At 46.5% G+C, this 24,519-nt stretch overlaps 1 protein-coding gene and 1 long non-coding RNA gene across 5 annotated transcripts in view; one reads left to right on the forward strand and one right to left on the reverse strand.

Annotated features, from left to right (window-relative positions):
• The window catches only part of mad1l1 (mitotic arrest deficient 1 like 1), a 1,358,866-nt gene that overhangs the window by 44,194 nt on the left and 1,290,153 nt on the right, over positions 1–24,519 (reverse strand). The gene's annotated exons all lie outside the window — the stretch shown is intronic.
• LOC140393575 (uncharacterized) overlaps positions 13,304–24,519 on the forward strand; it is an 88,305-nt gene continuing 77,089 nt past the window's right edge. Inside the window, exon 1 of the long non-coding RNA XR_011935674.1 lies at positions 13,304–13,427. This is a non-coding gene — a long non-coding RNA (uncharacterized lncRNA). The remainder of the gene's footprint in view (positions 13,428–24,519) is intronic.

Below are 24,519 nucleotides of genomic sequence, written 5' to 3' on the forward strand. Positions count from 1 at the left end.
CTTTGGGGGGGGAAAGAGGGGGTCCAACCCCGGGGGGGGGGCGCCTCCGATGTGGCCTGGCCCGCGATCGGGGGGCCACCGATCGGCAGGCCGGCCTTTGTGGCTGGGGGCCTCCTTTCCTACGTGCCGGCCCCTGGATTCCTGCGCCATGTTGCGCCGGCACCACTGCGCATGTCCTCGTTGGCACCGGCGCAACTGCACATGCGCGGATCCCGCGGCGCACAGTTCGTGTCGGGATCTGCAACTGGAGCGCCGCAAACCACTCCAGCATCGTGCTGGCCGCCTGCAGGGGCCAGAATTAGTCGTGGGAGCGGCCCATTCACGCCGTCGTAAAATGCGACGGCGTTTACGACAGCGTGGACACTCTGCCGCGGGATTGGAGAATCCCGCCCAGTACCTCCCAGAATTTGGTGCAAAATGGCAAGAAAGAAAGAACTTGCTTTCCTACAGCATCTTATACTACCTCAGGATGTCTAAAAGTGCTTTACAATTAATTAAATACTTTTCAGGCATAGATACGGTTATGTCGGAAATGCAGCATCTAGTTTCCACACAACACATTCCCACAAACATCAATGTGATAAATTATCTGTTTTTAATGACGTGAGTGTAACCTGACAAAGATCCCTGCTCTTCTATGTAGTAGAACCATAAAATTCCTAGTGTGAAAGGAGGCCATTCAGTCCATTTAGTCTGCACCAACTCTCTGAAAGAACACCCTACCTAGGTCCACTCCCATACCCTAATCCGGTAACCCCATAATCCCATCTAAACTGCACATCTTTGAAAGCTAAGGGACAATTTAGCATGGCCAATCCAACCACCCGGCACATCTTTGGACTGTGGGGAGAAACCGGAGCCCCCGGAGGAAACCCCCACAGACGTGGGGAGAAAGTGCAAATTCCACTCAGACAGTCACCCAAGGCCAAAATCCATCTGATATGATGGACAGGGCTTCAGTTTAAAGTCTTATCAAAAGTACACAGAGAGAGACACCAAGTTCGATTTAGAAAGTGTCACTAGTACCACGATGTTGCTCTTTTGAGGTTGGTGTTAAGGCACGGTTGTTGATGTTGCTGGGTTTCTGATGTGGGATGGTTGAAGCTGGCAATGGGTGTTTGAAAAAGATGGGCAAACCTTTTAATGTCAGATTAGAAAACCCACTTTTCAGACTAATGAACAATAACAACTTGTATTTATGAACTTTAATATAGTAAACCGCCTCAAGGTGCTTCACAGGAGTGTGAGCAAACAGAATTTGATACTGCGCTTGGAGATATTAGGGCAGGTCAACACAAGAACACATATAGTTGGAACAGAGTAGATGATATGGCTTGTCAAGCATGTGCTGACACTCACTACAATCATAATTGTTCTTGGGTTTCAATTCCATTTCCCTGAGAAACAAAAAATCGGTCCATCCTAGCCTTAAATGTATTTGCCGATGGAGCATCCACAACCATCTAAGGTAGACAATTCCAAAGATTCACAATATTTTGAATTAATTAATTTCTTTAATGACCAAAGCCTTAGACAAAGAGGGAGATCTTAAAGGAAGAGAAAGGAAGAGAGGCAGATAGTTTTAGGGCGGGAATTGCAGAGCTCAGGACCTTGGCAGCTGAAGGCATGGCCGCCAATGGTGGAACCATGAAAATATGGATGATCAAGAGGCCAGAATTGGAGGAGTGCTGAGGTCTTGGAGGGTTGTAGGCTAGAGGATATTACATGAATTGGGAGGGCCAAGGCCATAGAGGGATTTGAAAACAAGAACGAGAATTTTAAAACTGAGGCGTTGCTTAACCAGAAGCCAAGTTAGTGTAATGGGTGAACAGGACTTGGTGTCAGTTTGGAAATGAGCAGTCGGTTTTTTGATGACTTCAAGGACTAGATACTGAAAGAATATTCAAGGAAACAGTGCAGAAAGTATTAGAAATCATATTAATATAAAGGAATATGGTTGGGTGAGTATAGTCTGCTTTAGGTCGATTTCATGCTTGCTATTTCTGGTGAAGCTCAGAGCAAAATACTTAATTGCTTCAAAATATAAAATATATTTATTTTCCTGTTTCTCCTTAAATATTTGAGTTTCAGAACATTTATAACTCATCCCGCAATAATGACAGGAATGCGAGTTTCTCAAATGTTTTACAGGATTTGTACTGTGGTAATGGTAATTTGACTGAAATACTTATTTCAATGTCATCCTAGCAGTAGCACCCATGCCCTGGTGGGCTACCATAGCTTCTGTTTCTTGCAAGTACCTCAACCTCCATACAATTGCTGGGTGTATAAATGTCTCAAAAAAGGAATTTCCAAGGAGTGGTTGATTTAAAAAAATAAGGATCATTACTGGCCTGAACAATTTTATATCAAGGCAATGGATTATGTATCTTCCATGGCTAGTCCAGTAATCTCGAAATCCTATCAAACCACATTCTGTATATCATGCTCCATTCTTGAAAGCTTTTTGGATGACTCTCAAAGTTACTTTAATGGAGGAAGTCTAACATATTAACAAATGGCACCCTTTAGATAAGTTATGAGTGCAGTACCATTTCCTTCAACATTGTGTCAATCATTATTTTTTTTTTTTAAATTTAATGTACCCAATTAACTTTTTCCAATTAAGGGACAATTTAGCATGGCCAATCCACCTACCCTGCACATCTTTTGGGTTGTGGGGGCGAAACCCACGCAAACACGGGGATAATGTGCAAACTCCACATGGACAGTGACCCAGAGCCGGGACCGAACCTGGGACCTCAGCGCCGTGAGGCTGCAGGGCTAATCCACTGCCCCGCCGTGCTGCCCCGTGTCAATCATTATTAATGGAAATGGGGGGGGGGGGGGTATACTGATGGACAGATCAACGGACCAATAAATACACACACAACACCACAGCCAATCACAGGCAAGAGCATACACACTATAAAACGGGGAACACGACACTTCCCGCTCAATCCAGCAGGAGACAGCTCAGGGCACAGAGCTCACACCAAGCCACTCAGACATCCACCATGTGCTGAGTGCCTCTCCAAGATAGTGTTAGGGAAAGGTCCACAGATTCAAGGGTAATGAACGAACCACAGTAACCAGTTTACCATTGTAAATATTGTTAGTAATAAAACTGAGTTGTACCATCCGCAACTGTGTTGGTTCGTCTGTGTAGCAGAGCACCCAACACGACATAGTACCAGGCTTGTAACCCGGTAACTGTGAGACCTACCTACGCATCCTCAGGGATCCGCCATCCTGCGCCATGGACACCGTCAGCATGCCGCAGCCGCTACAAATCGCTGGAAACCTCGGCGTCAATTGGAAGCTGTTCAAACAGCGCTTCCAGTTCTTCCTGGAAGCCACCGAAAGGGAGAGCGCTTCGGACACCAGGAAAATCGCCCTCGTCCTCTCCACAGCAGGGCAACATGCCATCCATGTCTACAACTCCCTGGTGTTCATGGAAGGTGTGAACAAGACCAGGTACAAGACGGTACTTCTAAAATTCGAGCAACACGTCAGCGTCGAGGTAAACAAACGTTTCGAGAGGTATCTCTTCCTGCAGGGTAAGGATGAGCCCTTTCAATCTTTCCTTACACACCTCCGTATCCTCGCGCAGTCCTGCGGTTACGACACCACCTCCGATTCAATGATTCGGGACCAGATTGTTTTTGGGGTCACCTTGGGCACCCTACGCAAGAAGCTCCTCAAAATTAAAGGCCTCACCCTAGCCTCCGCCATCGAAGCCTGCGTCCTTCATGAAAACGCGACCAGCCGCTACTCCCAATTTCAAGCGGCCAAATCGGCGCGACAGGGGTCCTACGCGGCCGAATCGGCAAGGCAGGCGTCCTACGAGGCCGAACGGGTCCATGCGATCGAGTTCCTCCCGGCCCGCGGCCCAGACGAGGGCGGCCATTTCACGCGCTTTCCGCGGCCTCCCGCGTTTGTGCGTGCCAAAAAAGACGTTGACGCAGAGGGACGTGATGCGCAGGCGCGCTTGACGCAAAACCGAACTGCGCATGCGCGGTGGCGCAACGAACGCCATGATGTCACGACGTGCGGCAACTGTGGAGCCGCACATTTAAAGCGGCAATGTCCGGCAAAAAACCGACAATGCCTCTGCTGTGGCAAGATGGGCCACTACGCTGCCTGCTGTCGAGCAGCTCAACCTGCCAATGCTCCCCAATTCCGACAGCCTCGCAGGGACGTGCGGACCATTCAGCCTCCGTACTACGAGTCGTGCCCAGACGATATCCAAACCAGTGACACAGACGACCGGGACGCCTTCCGTGTTGCGGTCATTGATAGGAACCGGATGTCTCCAAGCAGGACCCACCAGCTGATGCCAGTGAACAGTGTCAATCCGGGTGATGAATGGTGTGCCACCCTAACGGTCAACTGATCACCGATAACATTCCGTTTGGACACTGGTGCCTCCGCCAACCTAATAGCATGGTCAGCCTTCTACGCCTTGAAGGTCAGACCACCAATTCGGCCATCCCGTTGCAAGATGGTCGACTACAACGGAAACGTTATCCCGGCCATGGGATCCTGCCAGCTCCAGGTGACACACAACACATACACGGCCACACTGTCCTTCAAAATAGTCGGATCATCAAAGGACTCCCTGCTAGGCGCACAGGCATGCAAGGTTCTCCACCTCGTGCAGCGGGTCCACGCTCTGTCTCCAGAAGGCACATCAGACTTCCCGGATGCAGAATTTAGGGCACAGCTTCAATCGCTCCTCGCCCACAACCAGGAGGCATTCGAGGGCATGGGCACACTGCCCTATACCTACAGAATACGACTCAAACCGGACACCACCCCGGTCATTCACAGACCTCGCAGGGTCCCAGCGCCACTCAAAGACCGCCTCAAGCAGCAGCTGCAGGATCTCCAGGACCAAGGGGTGCTATCCCGGGTCACGGAGCGCACGCCATGGGTCAGCTCCATGATGTGTGTTAAGAAGCCCTCTGGCGAACTCCGGATCTGCATTGACCCGAAAGACCTGAACAACAACATAATGAGGGAACATTACCCCATACCCAAACGGGAAGAGATCATGAGTGAAATGGCCCAGGCTAAAATCTTTACAAAGCTGGATGCCTCGAAGGGTTTTTGGCAGATCCAACTGGACCAGTCAGCAGGAAGCTGTGCACCTTCAACACTCCTTTTGGCAGGTTCTGCTATAACAGAATGCCGTTTGGCATCATCTCGGCATCCGAGGTATTTCACAGGATCATGGAACAGATGATGGAGGGCATCGAAGGGGTGCGCATCTACGTTGATGACGTCATCATCTGGTCCACCACACCACAGAAGCACATCAGTCGTCTCCAGCGCGTCTTTGCGCGGATACGGGAAAACGGCCTGCGCCTCAAACGAGCCAAGTGTTCTTTCGGCCAAACCGAGCTAAACACGACACTTCCCGCTCATTCCAGCAGGAGACAGCTCAGGGCACAGAGCTCACACCAAGCCACTCAGACATCCACCATGTGCTGAGTGCCTCTCCAAGATAGTGTTAGGGATAGGTCCACAGATTCAAGGGTAATGAACGAACCACAGTAACCAGTTTACCATTGTAAATATCGTTAGTAATAAAACTGAGTTGTACCATCCGCAACCGTGTTGGTTCGTCTGTGTAGCAGAGCACCCAACACGACAAGGGAGTCAAGGTTACTTGTCTCACCTGAAAGGCAGCACCTCTGACAATGTGGCACTTCATCAATGCTGACGACAAGCCTTCAGTTGGTTTGAACCCATGGCCTTTTGACCCAGATTAGAGTCCAATTACAGAGCCAAGCTAAATCGACAGCTACAGAATGAAATTGTAGATCTTTGCTCTTACTGTTTGTTATGGAATTTCAAACTCTGTCAATTATTTGTTTGGTATATGCACCAACCCAAGTGCTATTCATTCAGTTAATTGTAAGTGATAGGTCTACCAGATTCTGCTGAGGTTGCTAATACGCTTTATGCCCTTGTGCTTTTGCTTGGGTAGGAGAATTAGCAAATGTTTGCACCAAGTTAACACCTTAGTTACAAATATGAAGTTTATAAGATTGTTATGTTTCAGGATTGCATCTTTAATTAATTAAAAAAATAAATTTAGAATACCCAATTCAGTTTTTCCAATTAAGGGGCAATTTAGCGTGGCCAATCCACCTACTCTCCACATCTTTGGGTTGTGGGGGCGAAACCCACGCAGACACGGGGAGAATGTGCAAACTCCACACAGACAGTGACCCAGGGCCGGGATCAAACCTGGGAGCACAGCGCCGTGAGGCAGCAGTGCTAACCACTGCCCCACCGTGCTGCCCATGCATCTTTAATTTATGATTAAATGGAAGGGATCCTGTGATCTGTTCTGAAGTGTGTCAAGATGCGGGAGAGCAGCTGGAGGTTGAAATTCTCTATGGTCCACCGTGCCGGAATGTGGGAATGAGCTCATGCTTGCATTGAAAGACAAAATACATGAGGATTTGAAATGAGGCTGGAGGATTAGCCTAGCTACCGCTAAAGGGAAAATCTCCAGGAAAAACCCTCACCATGAAAGATTTCTGGGGTTCTAAGTTAAATAACCATAAGAATTATTTTGGGACTTAGTCTAAGAATATCAAGACTACTTACAGCAGTGATGGGCAACCTAGGCTAGTGAGTGGGCCACATGAGTGGCCCTCCATCATCTCATTGGGCCATAAGATTGAAGTGTGGTATGTTTGCTAACCATTACCCCACAAATAAGAGTGAATGGTTCTTTACCCAGAGAGTAGTGGGGGTGTGGAATGCACTGCCTGTGGAAGTAGTTGAGTCGGAAACATTAGGGACCTTCAAGCGGCTATTGGATAGGTACATGGATTATGGTCGAATGATGGGGTGTAGATAAGTTTGTTCTTAATCTAGGACAAAGGTTCGGCACAACATCGTGGGCCGAAGGGCCTGTTCTGTGCTGTATTTTCTATGTTCTACCTTTAATACATGCTGAATATTTCATAACAAATTATAGAAAATGCTTAATCATTTCATCAACTTCAAATGGTAAAAACAAAATAAATATTTATGCTTCAATTGTACACAGAAAACACAGTTCTCACAGTCAATGTTGTGCGCAATCAGCATGCACCTCACTTCACATTACCTTGCTTTATGTGCCTATCAGTTTAGTAATACTGGTAGGGAAAAACTATGCGGACAGAAACAAGTGGAATCTGGCAACCTTGCATGTTGACAATTGTCAGAAAAACGTCTCGTGGGCTGCACTCAGCACCCAGGTGGACCGCATGTGGCCCTGTGCCACAGATTGCCCACCATTGATTCACAGGGGAGCGTGAGGTATCCCCGTTTAGTGGGTTTTTGGTTATGTTAAGAGTAAAATGGGAAAGTTCTGTTCTGTAGTTTAAAGTAGAGTTGCTGAAAAGAGAGTAGGACTTGTCTTTGAGTGCAAGAGTTAACAAAGGTTACTTTGAATGCATTGGCAGAGTTGGAAATAAATTTAAAAATAGGCGGCAAGACTTTAGGAATGGTTAATGTATTGGTTCAACATTTGAACCTGGAGGAAGAAAAGACTAAACCAGATAATGCACAGGTTGAGTTGGCCAGAAATGAATTGCAACCAAAGCAACTGGAATTGGAAAGAAATAAAGAAATGAAATAACAAGAAACGGGAGGAAACGGAAAAACCTGAATTAAAATTCCTGAGGGAAGAAAGATAAAAAGATAAAAAGTATTTCGCCGAGTAAAAGGAAATGAAAGACTTGCTGGACAGAGAAAGACTTTGATTACTTGAACAGGGAATAACAGGCAGATTTGGTGATGGGTCAGATTTAACTCCTGATTTTGATTTGGCAAAGTGCCTAAATTCAGAGAGGAAGGAATTGAAATGTATTTTATTTTGTTACAGAAAATTGCTATAAAGTTCGAATTGTCAGGGAAGGGTGGACAATTCCAGTACAAAGTGTTTTGGTATGGAACGGAACGGTACGGAAAGCATTGGAGAATCAGCCAATCCTTTCAGATAAACAGTCTGCAGATCACAACGTGACTAAGGCTGCTGCGCTTAATGCGTATCATAGTCCAAGAATCCTATAGGTAAAAGTTTAGAATTTACATAAAAACATAAAAATTAGGAGTAGGCCATCTGGCCCCTGGAACCTGCTCCGCTATTCAATAAGATCTTTATGTGGATTCAGCTCCACTTACTCGCCGCTCACCATAACACTTAATTCCTTTACTGTTCAAAAATCTATCTATTTTTGCTTTAAAAGCATTCAACGAGGTAGCCTAAATTGCTTCACTGGGCAGGGAATTCCACAGATTTACAACCCCTTAGGTGAAGGAGTTCCTACTCAACTCAGTCCTAAATCTGCTCCCCCTTATTTTGAGGCTGTGCCCCCTAGTTCTAGTTTCATCCACTAGTGGAAACAACTTCCTGCTTCTATCTTAACTATTCCCTTCATAATTTCATGTTTCAATAAGATCCCCCCTCATTCTTGTAAATTCCAATGAGTACAGTCCCAGTCTACTCAGTCTCTCCTCATAAGCCATTCCTCTCAACTCCGGAATCAACCTAGTGAACCTCCTCTGCACCTCCGCCAGTGCCAGTACATCCTTTCTCAAGTAAGGAGACAGTACTCCAGATGTGGCCTCATCAGCATCCTATGCAGCTGCAACATTACCTCCCTGTTTTTAAACTCCATCTAGCAATGAAAGACAAAATTCCATTTGCCTTATTAATTACCTGCTGCACCTGCAAACCAACTTTTTGTGATTCATGCACAAGGACACCCAGGTCCCTCTACACAGCAGCATGCTGCAATTTTTTGCCATTTAAATAATAGTCCATTTTGCTGTTATTCCTACCAAAATGGATGATCTCACATTTACCAACATTGAACTTAATCTGCCAGACCCTTGCCTACTTATTTAAACTATATATCTCTCTCTGCAGACTTCCAGTGTCCTCTGCACACCTTACTCTACCACTCATCTTAGTGTCATCTGCGAACTTTGACCCATTACACTTGGTCCCCAACTCCATTTCATCTCTGTAAATTGTAACAATTGCAGTCCCAAAACTAATCCATGAGGCACATTAGCCACTGATCACCAACCAAAAAAACACCCATTTACCCCCACTCTTTGTTTTCTGTGAGCTAACCAATCCTCTACATTACCCTTAACGCCATGTACCTTTATCATACGCAGCAGCCTTTTGTGCGGCATCTTGTCGAATGCCTTCTGGAAATCCAGATACACCACATCCACTGGTTTCCCGTCATCCACCGTGCTCGTAATGTCCCCAAAGAATTCCAATCAATCAGTTAAACATGACCTGTCTTTCATGAACCCATGCTGCGTCTGCCCAATGGGACAATTTCTATCCAGATATCTCGCTATTTCTTCCTTGATGATAGATTCAAGCATTTTCCCCACTACAGAAGTTATGCTAACTGGCCTATAGTTACCGCCTTTGGTCTACCTCCCTTTTTAAACAGTGGCGTCATATTTACTGTTTTTGCAATTTTTCGGATCCGCCCTGGAGTCCAGCGAATTTTGGTAATTACCACGAGTGCATTTGCTATTTCCCCCACCATCTCTTTTAATGGGATGCATTCCATCAGGGCCTGAGGGGGAAAACAGAATCATACTTTTGTGGAATTTGCTAGAGAAAAAGAAAAGGTGTTTGGTCGATGATATATGGCGATGAAACTCAAGCAAGATTTCGAAAACATTAGAGAGGTGTTTTTAAAGAAGAATTTAGAAACTGTATTCCTTTAAGAATCAGGTTCCAACTAAAAGACTATGAAATTTCTAAATTAAGGGAGACCGCTGTTATGGTTGATAATTACAGACATTCTCACAAATACACAGGTGGAAGCAAACCTTTGTTTGCAAACTCACACAGGAATTGGAAAGATAAGAGAAGTGATAGTGAACAGAACACAACTTAGCATGAGGGGGAAATATTTTATACCAACCATAACCTGCTGGTGCTTTTAGAGAAATTCTGGACTAAAAATCTCAGACTATTCCTTTGTTGTTTAATGCGGCAAACATTTTCCCAAAGATTATGATACAGGGAAAAAACAATTGATTATTGATGCTCTATTAAGAGTTCATACCAGGGAAGGATGATTCTGCCATTTGGTGGACTGAGTTTTGTTTTGACCTGGACAATAAAGAATTTAGTCATCAAAGAGAATGGAGATCAGGGGCGAAATTCTCCCCCAATGGCGCGATGTCCGCCGACTGGCGCCAAAAACGGCGCCAATCAGACGGGCATCGCGCCGGCCCAAAGGTGCGGAATGCTCCGCATCTTTGGGGGCCGAGCCCCAACATGGAGGGGCTAGGCCGGCGCCGGAGGGATTTCCGCCCCACCAGCTGGCGGAAATGGCGTTTGTTGCCCCGCCAGCTGGTGGAAATGGCGTTTGGTGCCCCGCCAGCTGGCGCGGAAATGCGGCGCATGCGCGGGAGCGTCAGCGGCCGCCGACAGTTTCCCGTGCATGCGCAGTGGGGAGAGTCTCTTCCGCCTCCGCCATGGTGGAGGCCGTGGCGGAAGGGAAAGAGTGCCCCCACGGCACAGGCCCGCCCGCGGATCGGTGGGCCCCGATCGCGGGCCAGGCCACCGTGGGGGCACCCCCCCGGGGTCAGATCACCCCACGACCCCCCCAGGACCCCGGAGCCCGCCCACGCCGCCTGGCCACTCGGTAAATACCAACTTTGATTTAAGCCGGCGGGACAGGCAATTTCTGGGCGGGACTTCGGCCCATACGGGCCGGAGAATTGAGCGGGGGGGGGAGGGGTCCCGCCAACCGGCGCGGCCCGATTCCCGCCCCCGCCCAATCTCCGGTACCGGAGACTTCGGCGGGGGCGGGATTCACGGCGGCCAACGGCCATTTTCCGACCCGGCGGGGGGTCGGAGAATGACGCCCCTGAAGTTAGGACCTGGATCTAATGGTTCAAAGACTGGTTAAAGGTCAGCATCCTGCTAACACTGTAAGCTCTGGTTCTACCGGAAAACAAAGGGACATATTGAAACCGAATGATAAAAGGAATTATGATGGAAGGGTTTGGTCTTGGTTTATAGCTTATACCTAAGGAATTGGAAAACCACAGAGATTATCGGTATTCAATAGGATGTTTCTTGACAAAGTTTCTTGACTCAATTGATTAGGAAATCTTTTAACCAAGGACCTGGAAATACTGTGAAATTTGCAGGAGAAAGGAGATAGACAACAACTCAATGGAAGGTGAAGCCACCAGCAGTAAAACAAATTCTCATTTATATGGGAGCAAGAACTTATGGAAAAGGGTCTTGAACTCCTAAATTGTTACATGCATTTGTTTCATAGAGGTTTAACTTTGTGATGCTGCCAAGACAGATTGTTTATTGGCAAAATGTGACAACATTGGGAGGGAGGAGGGGGAATATTACTTGCACTGTATGGAGTAAATGTTAAAATGTGAGGAAAAAGTTGAATGATTTTTCATCTTTGGGGGCTGGGGGGGGTGGTGTTACAAATATGAGGTTTCTCAGATCGTTATGTTTCAGGAATGAAAGGAAAGGGGTTATGCGACCTATTCTTAAGTCTGCCAGAATCTGGAAGAGAGAGAGAGTGAGCAGCTAGAGGCCGAAAGAGTCTATGGTTCACCTCTAGGAGTGTGAATGGATATCAGGTTGAAAAGACCAAACATGTGAAGATGAAACAAGGCTGGTAGATTCCCCCGCTTGTGCTAATGGCGAATCGGCAGGAAAATCCCTCACTGCGAAAGGCAGTTCTGGGATTAAAAGTTACCAGACTGGGAAAGGAAAGGAAAGGAATGGAAGTAATGCCTCAGAAGTCAAGAATCTGGTATAAAACAGCCCACTTGATTGGTACCCCATCCAACACTTTAACATTCACTCACTCCACCAATGGACAATGACAGCAGTGGATATCATCCCTAATGGTGTCGCATGCTTGGATCGCTGGAATCCATGAGAGATCCTGAAGAGTGCTCATTGATCCTGATTTATCCTTTGCGTTCTCGTGCAACATGGAAGATGTCTGTATCCTGCAATTTACTCTGCGATTCTTATATAATCCTGAATGTTACTCCCTGTTGATCATATTGTTGATTATTTGTTGCTTTTTTTAAAGTAGGGGAGTGCGAAATGGGAGTGTGATAGCCTGTGTTGTTAATCATCCTGTTCTAGCAAAATCATATTGAGTCAATATTGGGAAGGTCAAAGGCTAGGAATCCTACAGCGAGTAACTCATCTCCTGACTCCCCAAAGCCTGTCCACCATCTACAAGGCACAAGTCAGGAGTGTAATGGAATACTCTCCACTTACCTGGATGAGTGCAGCTCCAACAACACTCAAGAAGCTCGATACTATCCAGGACAAACTAGCCCACTTGATTGCTCCTCCTTCCACAAACATTCAAACTCTCCACCACTGATGAACTGTGGCAGCCTTGTGTACCATCTACAAGATGCACTGCAGTAACTCACCAAGGTTCCTTAGACAGCACCTTCCAAACCCACGGCCACTACCATCTTGAGGGACAAGAGTAGCTGATACCTGGAGGTTATCCTCCAAATCACTTGACAATGAAAGATTGGGTTGGCATTTATCTTGAGCAAGAATTAATCTGGTAAATGGAGCTGTTCTTTTTTTAAGACATATAAAATATCAAAATTAGTCACTTTCACATTTTTTAACCCATTTTTATCCTTCTTATCGTCAATAATTCAAAATGATAATCACTTAGCCTGGGCTGCATACTTGAAAGAGTGGAATTGTTGCATTATCTTATTGGACTCGCAGGGTCCATAGCTTTCAAGCAAAAAAAAATGACATTCAGTAAATAAGAGTTCTGTTTATCAATCTAATAACAATGTAGCAGCTGATGACCTGACAGTATAATACGATGAACAGACAATAATAGGCCAGCACAGAACTTTTTTCCCCATGTAATGTGCTATCTTCATTACAGGATCTTTGAACCTAGACATTTAGTCACCAGGGACAGCCACTCATGTTAAACTGTCAAAATCTGAAGAGTGCTGTCAGCTTTTATCAGCTTTGGCCAGTAATAACATATTTCAATCATAATTATGATATGCTTCAGATATTGAGAAAGATTTCAGTTTACTGATCTGCGCAGGACAAAAGTCAAATTATATTTGAAAACAAAATATTATTCACTATTAATACTTTCAAGTCAGACAATAACTTTGAAAAACTTGCGCATGGGAAAAAAAACTGTTTATGGTTTCCTCCTCATGCTTTTTTCAGTATCTTTTTTATTCTGCCCAGGCGATTCTTTGGCTGAGCGGGGTGCTGATGCCACACAGGATTATGCTGGAGCTAATCGACATTACAATACCGCAGTGACTACACTTTGGAAGCATTCCACTGGCTCTAAGCTGCTTTAGGACGTTCTGTGGTAATGATATATAATATAGATAAATATTATACAGTCATATATACCATTCTTTTTATCTCACTGTCTGGGTGCATTACCTGGTGTGCATGATTCACCACATGGGTGAACTCGTTGACAGTTATCAGTACCTGTTAGCAAGCCGCGTCACCCTCCCAATCATAACCAAGATTGGGATCTCAATGCTCCTTGCCTGACCGATATTTCACAGGGCCAGCCTGTTTTTTCCTTTTGTAACTGCAATTTCCCATACATTGGCAATATCCGACTGAGAAAATAACTCTGATGAAATAGGCACAAACAAAATAAACTGGACTTCAATAAAGTGGTCTGTGTCTATGTTTGCAATCCTCGAAAACCAACAAAATGACATAAAATGACCCATAATAGCTAGCCATCTATAAATCTGCTATTGCATTAGCTTGGCTCTCTTGGTGTGTGGAGAAGATTGTGGATTCAGGTCTCAAGCAATTGAGCTTATAACTTAAGTTGAAACTGTTATGGGCTAGGGTTTAGAAAACTCGAAAGTATATCATCGAGTTCACCTGACCTACAACTGTTTAGTGATTTTGGTTACGATGAGCACAAGGGCCTGCCTTTCAGGTGCTATTCAACAGAGGCCTTAAGCACTTTTAATCAAAAACAAAGTTTATTCTACAAATTTAGTTAACATTTTTATAAACACACACAGTAAGCATTTTTATCAACTACCAACATAAATACTCCACCCAGCTACAGTACTCTATCTTATAACCCTTAATAAATTTTCCCCCTTAAGCCGTTCCAATTTAATAAAAAGATCCCATAAACCAGAAAACCCTTTTCAAAGGTGTGGCCCAGCACACAGCACTCAAGACCTGGTTTAGATGCTCTTGTGTCCTTTCAAAAACACAGGTTTGAATTCCTTCCAGAAAACAGGTACTTCTTTTCAAGTTATCAAGCAGTCTGGAAACAGCTTTTAAAATGCAGGTGGAGAAAAAAAATCCTTCTTTCAACCTTTGCAGAACAAAACTAGTTCAAACTCAAAGCGAAAGTAAAAACCCAGCACCACAGCCCAGCTCCACCCACACAATGACATCGCTGAAGCTATGTGATAAGATAAAAACATTTCTTAAAGGGACACTCCCATGACAAAACTTCAGTGCGATACTGAGAACGTTGCTCTTAAAATTATATATTAGAACAAGGTTCTTATAACATTTTGAGAGACTTCATATCATTTCTTTTTATATGAACATAAACACCCAAAGTAAGGGTGCAAAGTTGAGCATAACTGGGACATAAAATATTCACAATCTCTGTCATTATTGTAGCATTGTGGTTGTAGCTCCAACATCACTCAAGAATCTTGACGCCATCCAGGACTAAGCAGTCTGCATGATAGACTGTAATCTATAGGTGTGGGCTAATGTTTTGGAAACATGGAACTGAAATTTTAGGATGGTGGGGCTGAGTCCCCGCTGACTCAGAGCCCCGCTGCCATTTTACACACTAACAAGCATTTATTGGCATAAGGCAGAACTTCCACCCCTCACTAAGGAGGAAGTCCCACCTTGGAGAGCTGCCGGCCTGTGCTATAGTGACTGAAAAAGAGACTGTAAGAGGCTTCCTGGATTTAAGTTCCAGAAACTGCAGAAAAACGTGTTAGGTGTCCGGGCAGGGAAGGCCTAGGGTGCTGCGTGGGATGGGGGAGGGACATCTGGAGGTCACCAGGCCTTATGGGAAGGTCACTCCCAGTCAGAAGGGAGCTCCTTATGGAGCTCCCTTCCTGCCCAAGATCTAACTTCATTTCCGGGTTGTCCCCAGAGTTGTCATCTGCTGCCAGCCTAAAAATTAAGGCTGGGCAGGAAATAACCCTGAAACTTAAGAATTTTAATTGCAGCCAGAGGCCCTGCCCACCCCAGCGTTAAATCACTGAAAGGTTGGGGTGGGGCGGACAGTAGACCGTAAGGAACCCCGTCCGTGCAATTTCATGCTTGCCTTCGCTGCCTCCAAATGGGGGCAGGAGAAGACAGCTTAAATGGGCGGCACAGTAGCACAGTGGTTAGCACTGTTGCTTCACAGCTCCAGGGTCCCAGGTTCGATTCCCAGCTTGGGTCACTGTCTGTTTGGAGTCTGCACGTTCTCCCCGTGTCTGCGTGGGTTTCCTCCGGATGCTCCTGTTTCCTCAAAAGACGTGCTTGTTAGGTGAATTAGACACTCTGAATTCTCCCTGGGAACAGGCGCCAGAATGTGGCGACTAGAGGATTTTCACAGTAGCTTCATTGCAGTGTTAATGTAAGCCTACTTGTGACAATAAAGATTATTATTAAAATTCTAGTTATCAATTAAAACCCCACTGTGGAAACTGTAGAATTTAATGTAATTAAATAAATCTGTAATAACAAAATTGTCTAGTAATGGTGACCTACAGCTGATGAACTATGATAAATATTTATTTGGTTTGCTTATATCCTTCAGGGAATGAAATCCGCTATCCTCACCCGGTCTGTCCTACGTTTGGCTCCTGACCCACGGCGATATGGGAGATTCTTAACTGCCCTCTGAAATGTCTGAGCAAGCCACTCAGTTCTATCAAACTTTGACAGAAAAGCCAAATAAGAATAAACAGGGTAGACCATCTGGCACCAACCAAAGCGTCGGATTTGAAAAGGTTCACCCAGCCCAGCTGATGATGCAAAATCCTACTAATGGGAGAGTTGTCCTATGACGAGTCAAGTAATAGCCTGACATTGTCATATTCACTGGATCATACTTTATAGCCAATATGCCTGACTGCTTCATCATCAGTCCTGGCTATTTCCTGTTCTACCAAAGGGACAGACTTACCAGATAGGGCAGCAGGTTAGAGCTGCTAGATCTGTTCTGAATCTATCCCAATTAGCATGGCGGTAGTGCTGCACATTAGGAAGGAGTGTGTTACGTTCAGTATAAACACAGACTTTGTCGATACAGGGGGCGGGATTCTCCACTCCCGCGCCGAAGTGGCCATGCCGTCGTGAACGCCGTTGAGGTTCACGACGGCGCGAAACGGCCCCGATCCCGACCGATTCAAGCCCTGACAATGGGCCAGGATTGGGGCTGTGTCATCTACACGCGCCAGGCCTTGTCGCCCGCATAAAGGCGCCGCCGCATAGATGACGGGCGCCAACTCGCGCATGCGTGGTTGCCGTCCTCTCTAAGTCCGCCCCGCAAGAAGATGGCGGACGGATCTTGTGGGGCCGTGGAATGAAGGAGGTCCTCCTTCAGAGAGGACGGCCCGACGATCGGTGGGCACCGATCGCGGGCCACCCCACATTTCAGGTACCCCCCCGGTGCAGGACCCCCCCCGCCCCCCCCCCGCAGGCTGCCCCTCCCCAGCGTTCACGCAACGCTCACGACGGCAGCGACCAGGTGTGGACGGTGCCGGGGGGAACCCGCCGTTTTGGCCTGGCCGCTTGGCCCATCCGGGCCTGAGAATAGCGGGGGTGCCGGAGAATCGCCATTTTGGGTGTCTCCGACGATTCTCCAGCCTGCGAAACACATCCGGGCCGTTCCCGCCGCTTGGGAGAATCGCAGGAGGGCGTCGGACCGGTGTCCCGGGAAATTATGGCGGCCCAGGCGATTCTCCCAACCGGCGCGGGAGTGGAGAATCGCGCCCAGGGACTTTGTGGTCATTCCTAACTGATTAACCATAACCAAACCAACCAGACGAGCCACATAAATACTGTGATTACAAGAGCAGGTTAGATGCTGGGAATTCTGGGGAAAATAAGACACGCCCTGATTCCTTGCAAGGTTAGGTAAAGTCGCCATAGTCACAGACGACCATTGGCTGTTTTCCCCTTTGAAGGGGCTAGCTGACTGGTAATGGTTTAACCTGAGGATTACCACACCTCATGCGAGGGGCAAGGTTGAGAAGGCATGGCATTCATGATTAACCTCTGCCAGTATGGGATTTGAACCTGCGCTGCTGGCTTGTTCTGTATCATAAACCAGCTGTCTGGCCAATTAATTGTGCACTATCTACAAAGAATAAGTCAGGTATGTGATGGAACAGTGTCTACTGGCCTGGATGAATGCAGCTCCCACAACACTCAAAAAGCTCAGGGTCAGACAGGACGCAGCCTGCTTGATTGGCACGCTACTCACCACCTTAAACATTCATTACCTCCACCACTGACATACAGTGGCAGCAATGTGTACCATCTACAAGAAACACTTCAGCAACTTGCCAAGTCTCCTTTGACTAAACCTTCCAAACACATCCTCTCGACCACCCAGGAGGAAAAGGATGGCAGGCACAGGGGAAAAGTCACCTGCAAGTTCTCCTATAAGCCACACATTGTCCTGACTTGGAACTAAATGGGCAATCCTTCACTATTACTCCGTCTAACTGCACCGTCGGTGTGCCTACAACATGAATGCTGCAGTGGTTCAAGGCAGTGGCATATCACAACCTTTTCAAGGGCAATTGGTATTGGCAATAAATGTTTCATTGTTTTTTTCAGTGCGATGCCTATGTCCCATAGCTGAACAAAATGAATAGCAATCACAATTCTCCGCTATTATTTTTCACTTTCAGTTCATCCCATACAGATTTTCAGCTTCCCACCAATCGCCGTGACTTCCTTACTAACTCACCAATTAGTACCTCAGACGATCAATAACTTCAGTATCCACACAACAAAGGCAACATCGTTGTCTTCAAAGAACACCCTCCCTCTCACTTTAAAACTTGTGGATGAGCAGGTGCGCAGGCAATTTGCTGCTTCGCAGTATCATATATAAATAAACATATCCCTTCACTCCCCTTCAACAATTACCATTTGACAATTATATAACCTGCAACCAGTCATAACATGCAAAATTCATTATGACTATTTTATCCAAGTGTGAAATACAGCATTAAAATTAAACAGGTTAAATCATGATAAGTACTCCAGGCATATAATAATGCGAGGAAAACGTCTGGAATCGACTAGACTAGGTTTAAACTACCCATCTGGATGGGTGCACTGAATAAGGGATAAATGTTGGGGACTGGTTGGCTGCCATGATCATCTTAGAGATGAATCTAACTGAATACTGAACGAGTTTGTTATATTAATACACTGAACAGCATAAATACTGCATAGAATGAGTCACTGCCACACTTTCTGTTTATGCTATTGATACAAACAGAAGTAAATACTGTGAATTTAACATATAAAACTGACAGACAGGAAAAGACCAGTTGGTCCATCCAGTCTGCCCACTTTATGAATAAACACCTCTTCCCTCCACTCCACCTCTACCAGCCTCCTTCCCCCACCCCAATGTGTTGACTGTGACTCAATACAATTATTTTGTAATTCTATGCGCCTGAATGTTTATCTGTGATTTCTTTAAAATTATTAATATCTGCTCAGAGTTGCTCGGTGAGGCAGAAACCACATTCTCTAGTCCCAGGGATGATCTAGTGGCACATGACAATTTGCATTTATATAAAATAAAGCAACCCAAGGTGCTTCAGGGGAATGCTAGACAAGAACGAGCCACATGAGAAGATATGAAGACAGGTAATAAAAAACTTGTTCAAAAAAAGTACATTTTAAGGACTATCTTAAAAATGTGGGGAGAGAGATGGAGAGGTTTAGGGAGAGAATTCCAGATATTGGATCTTGATATGGCTGAAGGTCAACAGAGAGGCGACAGAAATTGGGGGTGCCGAGAAGGCTAAAATTGGAGAAATGCAGAGCTTCGAAGAGTTGCAGGAAGTTACAGAGAAAGAGAAGTGAGGAAGTCATAAGGGGAACCTAGTTGCAGTAACACTACTGGGCCGAGGCATGTTTATACTTCACTATACACGTCATTTGTGCTGATCCGACTTTGTTTTTCTGGTCAGATAAATGTCAATCCAATGGACTAGTTAGGTGGCAGCTTGCCCTCTTGGTTGGTTGTAGATGTATTTCTGGGGAATGTTTTCAAATCCACTTGCTGGAAAGTTTAGTAACCCCAAGGCCACAAAGTGTGAAACTTCTCCAGTTTGTGAGTTTTTCAGGGATTATTAAATTAAAGGAAAACACTTTGAGATGCCTCAGTAGTTAGCTGAAACCATGGCCGTGGTTTTATGGCCATGCTGTGCTCGAAAAGTAGCTTGCCGGGGCGCAGCACGGAGATAGAAGCCGGGAGACCCCGTTCTCAGGATCTACTCGACTTGCAACATCTTGCAAGATCGAACGTGATCTCCCAAGACATTGCAATGTAAATCCCACCCATTGTGGGCAAGATAACCTTTTAGCAAATCTGCATGTTAAAGCGAGACAGCTAGTCTCAGTTTAATGTGAAGATTCCTGAGGTACTCAAGGCATTGGGATCTATCCCCTTTGCCTCGGAGATCTCGGGTGAGCGCCATTCAGTAATGGTCTCCACAAGCAGGGTCCAGATGGAAAGGCAATCGTGGGTTCTCCTAGGGATTCAGAGGCCCCAGGTGCATGTTCTTTGGGCAGGGTAGTACCCTGGCACTGCTGGTGCCACCTGGGTACCCTGGCACTTCCAGCCTGGCATTGTCAACCTGGCAGGGACATTGCCAGGGTTCAGATTGGCACTGCCAAGCTGGCATTTTCTGCATGGTGGCGATCGAGCTGCGGGTGTCCTGTGTGGGTGTTGGAAGAAGGGGGGGGCCGGGGACTCTCCCATATTGTGTTGGGCTTGAGGGGTGCGGGGATCGCTTTGGGGAGCTCCAGAGATCGGGACATGTAATTGATAACATGGAAAGATGTGTCATTTGAAACATGGAAGTCTGGCAATATCTGGTCTGAGAGAAACATGAGAGAATACAGGGAAATATCCCACAAAGGGTTAACAGCAGCTGCAAAGAGCAGGATTGTAAAATGCAGATAGCCTTAGTCAAGCAGGCTTAGCAAACACACTGGATTTTACTATGAAGCTAAAAACAATGGTTCACACCTTCATTGAAATTAACTATCTTAGTAAGCATCTTGAAAAGCACGGATGAGGTTTTCAGTTGAGTTAGAGATAAATGTAAACCTTTCAACTTATAACCAAGTGGATTTTAGCATACAGCTAAAAGCAATGATTCACACCTTCATTGAAGTAAAATCAGCAGATAGAAAAGAATGACTAGGGTGGCAAATATATAGGTGTGAAATTCTGCTAACACCAAGTAAATTAAAGAAAATTGGAGAATATCAGTCTACGAGAAACATAATTTAAAGCTAAAATCAAAGTCAAAATTATGTGCTGGGGACACAATTGGAAAATAAAACTATAGAAATGACAGGAACCAAAATTCACACCCCTATTGAAACCAAAGCATTTTTGAATACCACAAAGGAACTTTGAACATCACAAAGGAAACAATATAATCAGAGACCTGAGAGGTGAGGTCATGTCAAAATGAATACTTAGTTGTATTAGAATGTTTAGATCAAAGATACTTTTTACAATCAAAGTGAAATAAAAGTAACTTTACAATAAAGTCATAAAACCTAATAACTGTTAGAAAGAGAATATAAACCCAGAGACGAGAGCAGGAACTACCAGAACTCAGAGAGAAGCAGAGAAGGAACAAGAGAAGCACGCAGTCAGCTTACAGTCAGCTCGGTCATGGGAAAGATAAGACATAGCAGCCGAGCTAAAACAGCTAATACATCTAAGGAAGACTAGAATTTAAAGAGGAGGCAGAGTCAGCTCAGAGACAGTCAGCAGAGCCAGCTCTCACAGCTCGGTACATGGGAAAGATAGGACATAGCAACCGAGCTCACCAGCGAATACATCGAAAGAAGACCAGACTTTAAAGAAGACTGATTGTCAAGGTGGGCCTGAAGATCCCGTCAACCAACCAGAAAGATCCAGAAGCAAAATCTTTTTACCTTTCTGTAAAGACAGTAATTGCAGCTTTTAAAAGAAAAAAAAAATAATAATAAAATAACTTAATTTAACCTGAAGTAGTGGTTATTCCAAAGTCTACTTTACTTACTTAGCAATGTGGGACCCAGGATCGATGCTACTAAGTGGGTAAGTAGATGAAATCTTCAGTGAAGGTATGGGTTATACCGGGGGATAACTTGAAAATATAATTTGACCTGAATAGCACCCACCGAAGCCTACGGAGTCAGTGAGTGAGAATCACTGTTCACCATTTAGAATGTCGGCCCTTTTTGGCATAGGGGGACTTCTAAGAATAGTGGTGAGTTTTTCACAACAGACAACATATAAAAATGACATCTCGATCTCTCATTAACTGAGGAATTCCGGCGAGCAGAGCCCCTCAGTGCACAAAACTGGGCTGTGTGTGGCCTCAGCTGCGCGTTCCCTGCTGAGGCTGTCGATCTAATCTATCTAATGCGAGTGCCATTTTATAGTGTGTTTCTCAGCGCTGCAAGCACCAGGAAACATGCAGCTAAACGCGCTTGCTATGGGGCTTTGTTCCCATTTAATTAAATCGCGCCCCATATGTCTAAGTTTTAAGTTGTGTTTTACATTACTTGTACTTATTACTAAGAATTTGCAAAATATTGTCTTTCGTTTTGTATTTCAGCAGTTAAAAATTCTGCAACCCAAATTAAATTTACTGCGCTACTGTTTGATCTTCACATTTCATAAACCCAATACATAATTGAAAGATTCAGTCATAAATTCTGATAAGACTATTTATTCTTCTCCTACCCAATGATGAGAACAGAAGAATGTGGTGAACCACTGTATTATATTGTACATACTGTTCTTACTTATAGTACTTACTGTTCTTACTGTTTGTTACATGTCTGGGTTTGTCCCTGCTGGCTCCACCCCTCGGGGCTCAAGTATAAAGGTAGCTAACCTCCAGCCCTGCCCTCATTCTGGGACCGGCTGCCAGCAGGTATCTTTTAGCCGATCAAAGCCACAGTTTACTCTTCCGACCCTCGTCTGTCGTCATTGATGGTACATCAATTTAATCAGCTAAAATGTTACGATGGATCCATCGCTTAAGCCTGATTGCCTGGAGCTGGACTCCCAAGCAGCCAACGCCACTGCCATGTTTGAACACTGGCTAAGCTGCTTCGAATCTTATATTGATTCCTCCGCCCCCGCCGTCGCTGAGACCCACAAGCTGCGAGTCCTCAAATCCCGGGTGAGCCCGCAAGTTTTCCTTCTTATCAGAGATGCTACCTCGTACGAGGATGCGATAACGCTGTTGAAGGGGCAGTATATTAAGGAAGTCAACGAGGTGTAGGCTAGGCATCTCCTTGCCACGAGGCGACAGTGCCCCGGAGAATCGCAAGCTGAATTTCTCCGCTCCTTACGGGTACTCTGCCAGAACTGCAGTTGTAAGGCGGTATCGGCTGTCAAGCACACCGAATTGCTGATCCAGGACGCCTATGTCGCAGGCATAAAATCTAATTACATCCGCCAGCGCCTACTAGAAGGGGGTACACACGACCTCCAAGACACAGTACAACTCTCGGACTCGTTAGAAGTGGCCTTCCATAACATGGATGCCTACACCTCCGACCACGCGGCACCCTTGTGGACGTCGTGGGCGCTGCCATCACCTGACCCAGGGGTGCCGCAAGCCTGCGCCGGGCAGCGACCCGCCAACTCCGGAGGCCCGAAATGTTACTTGTGGCCAGGGTAAGCACCCTAGACAATGCTGCCCAGCGAGGAGCGCGATCTGCAACGGGTGTGGAAAGATGGGCCACTTCTCTAAAGTCTGCCAGGCCCGACCTGTTTCTAAACCCAGCAGAACTGCGTGTAGCCCGTGGGGACAGCCCGCATCTTCCACGTCATCCGCCACGTGCGACGCGTGGGGGCCGCCATCTTCGACGCCATCCGCCACATGCGACCCGTGGGGGCCGCCATCTTGGAATCACCCCTCCGCCTCCCGGAACCCCTGCTCACCAGATCGTACTCTGGCCTCAGCTACCCTCGATCAGCCCACCCACCATACGAAGCTCGCCTCCATCAGCATCGACCAATCTCGACCTCATTAAATCCACGATGGCCATCCGGATCAATGGCCAGGAGACGACATGCCTCTTCGACTCCGGGAGCACGGAGAGTTTCATTCACCCAGATACGGTACGGCACTGCTCCCTCCCAATTTTACCCGCGACCCAGAAAATCTCCCTGGCTTCCGAATCACATTCCGTGGAGGTCCGTGTGTACTGTGTCGCAACCCTTACAGCATGGGGCGTCAAGTACAAAAATTTCAAGCCCTTCGTCCTCCCCCAACTCTGCGCTGCCCTACTACTAGGTCTAGATTTCCAATGCCACCTCAAAAGTCTTACCTTGGAGTTCGATGGACCCCTGCCCCCTCTCACCGTCTGTAGCCTCTCGACCCTTAAGGTCGCCCCACCCCTGCTCTTTGCTAACCTCACCCCGGACTGTAAGCCCATCGCCACGAGGAGCAGACGATACAGTGCTCGGGACAAGGTCTTTATCAGGTCGGAGGTCCAGCGATTCCTGCAGGAAGGGATCATAGAGGCCAACACTAGCCCCTGGAGAGCCCAAGTGGTGGTCGTCAAAACTGGGGAGAAGCACCGGATGGTCATCGGCTACAGACAGACCATCAACCGGTACACGCAGCTCGATGCGTACCCTCTCCCCCCGCGTATCTGACATGGTCAACCAGATTGCGCAGCACCGAGTCTTCTCCACTATTGACTTGAAGTCCGCGTACCACCAGCTCCCTATCCGCCCGGAGGACCGCCAATACACTGCCTTCGAGGCAGATGCCCGCCTCTACCACTTCCTCAGGGTCCCCTTCGGCGTCACCAATGGGGTCTCGGTCTTCCAACGGGAGATAGACCGAATGGTTGACCAGTACAGGCTGCGGGCCACATTCCCGTATCTGGATAATGTCACCATCTGTGGCCATGACCAGCAGGACCATGACGCTAACCTCCAACATTTCCTCCACACCGCCAAGCTCCTTAACTTGTCATACAATAAGGAGAAATACGTTTTCCGCACAACCCGCCTAGCCATCCTTGGCTACGTTGTGGAAAACGGAGTCCTAGGGCCCGATCCCGACCGCATGCGTCCCCTCTTGGAACTTCCACTCCCCCACTGCCCCAAGGCCCTGAAGAGATGCCTGGGGTTCTTTTCCTATTATGCCCAGTGGGTCCCC

Source organism: Scyliorhinus torazame, chromosome 17 (genome assembly GCF_047496885.1).
Source record: "Scyliorhinus torazame isolate Kashiwa2021f chromosome 17, sScyTor2.1, whole genome shotgun sequence".
Lineage (NCBI taxonomy): Eukaryota > Metazoa > Chordata > Chondrichthyes > Carcharhiniformes > Scyliorhinidae > Scyliorhinus > Scyliorhinus torazame.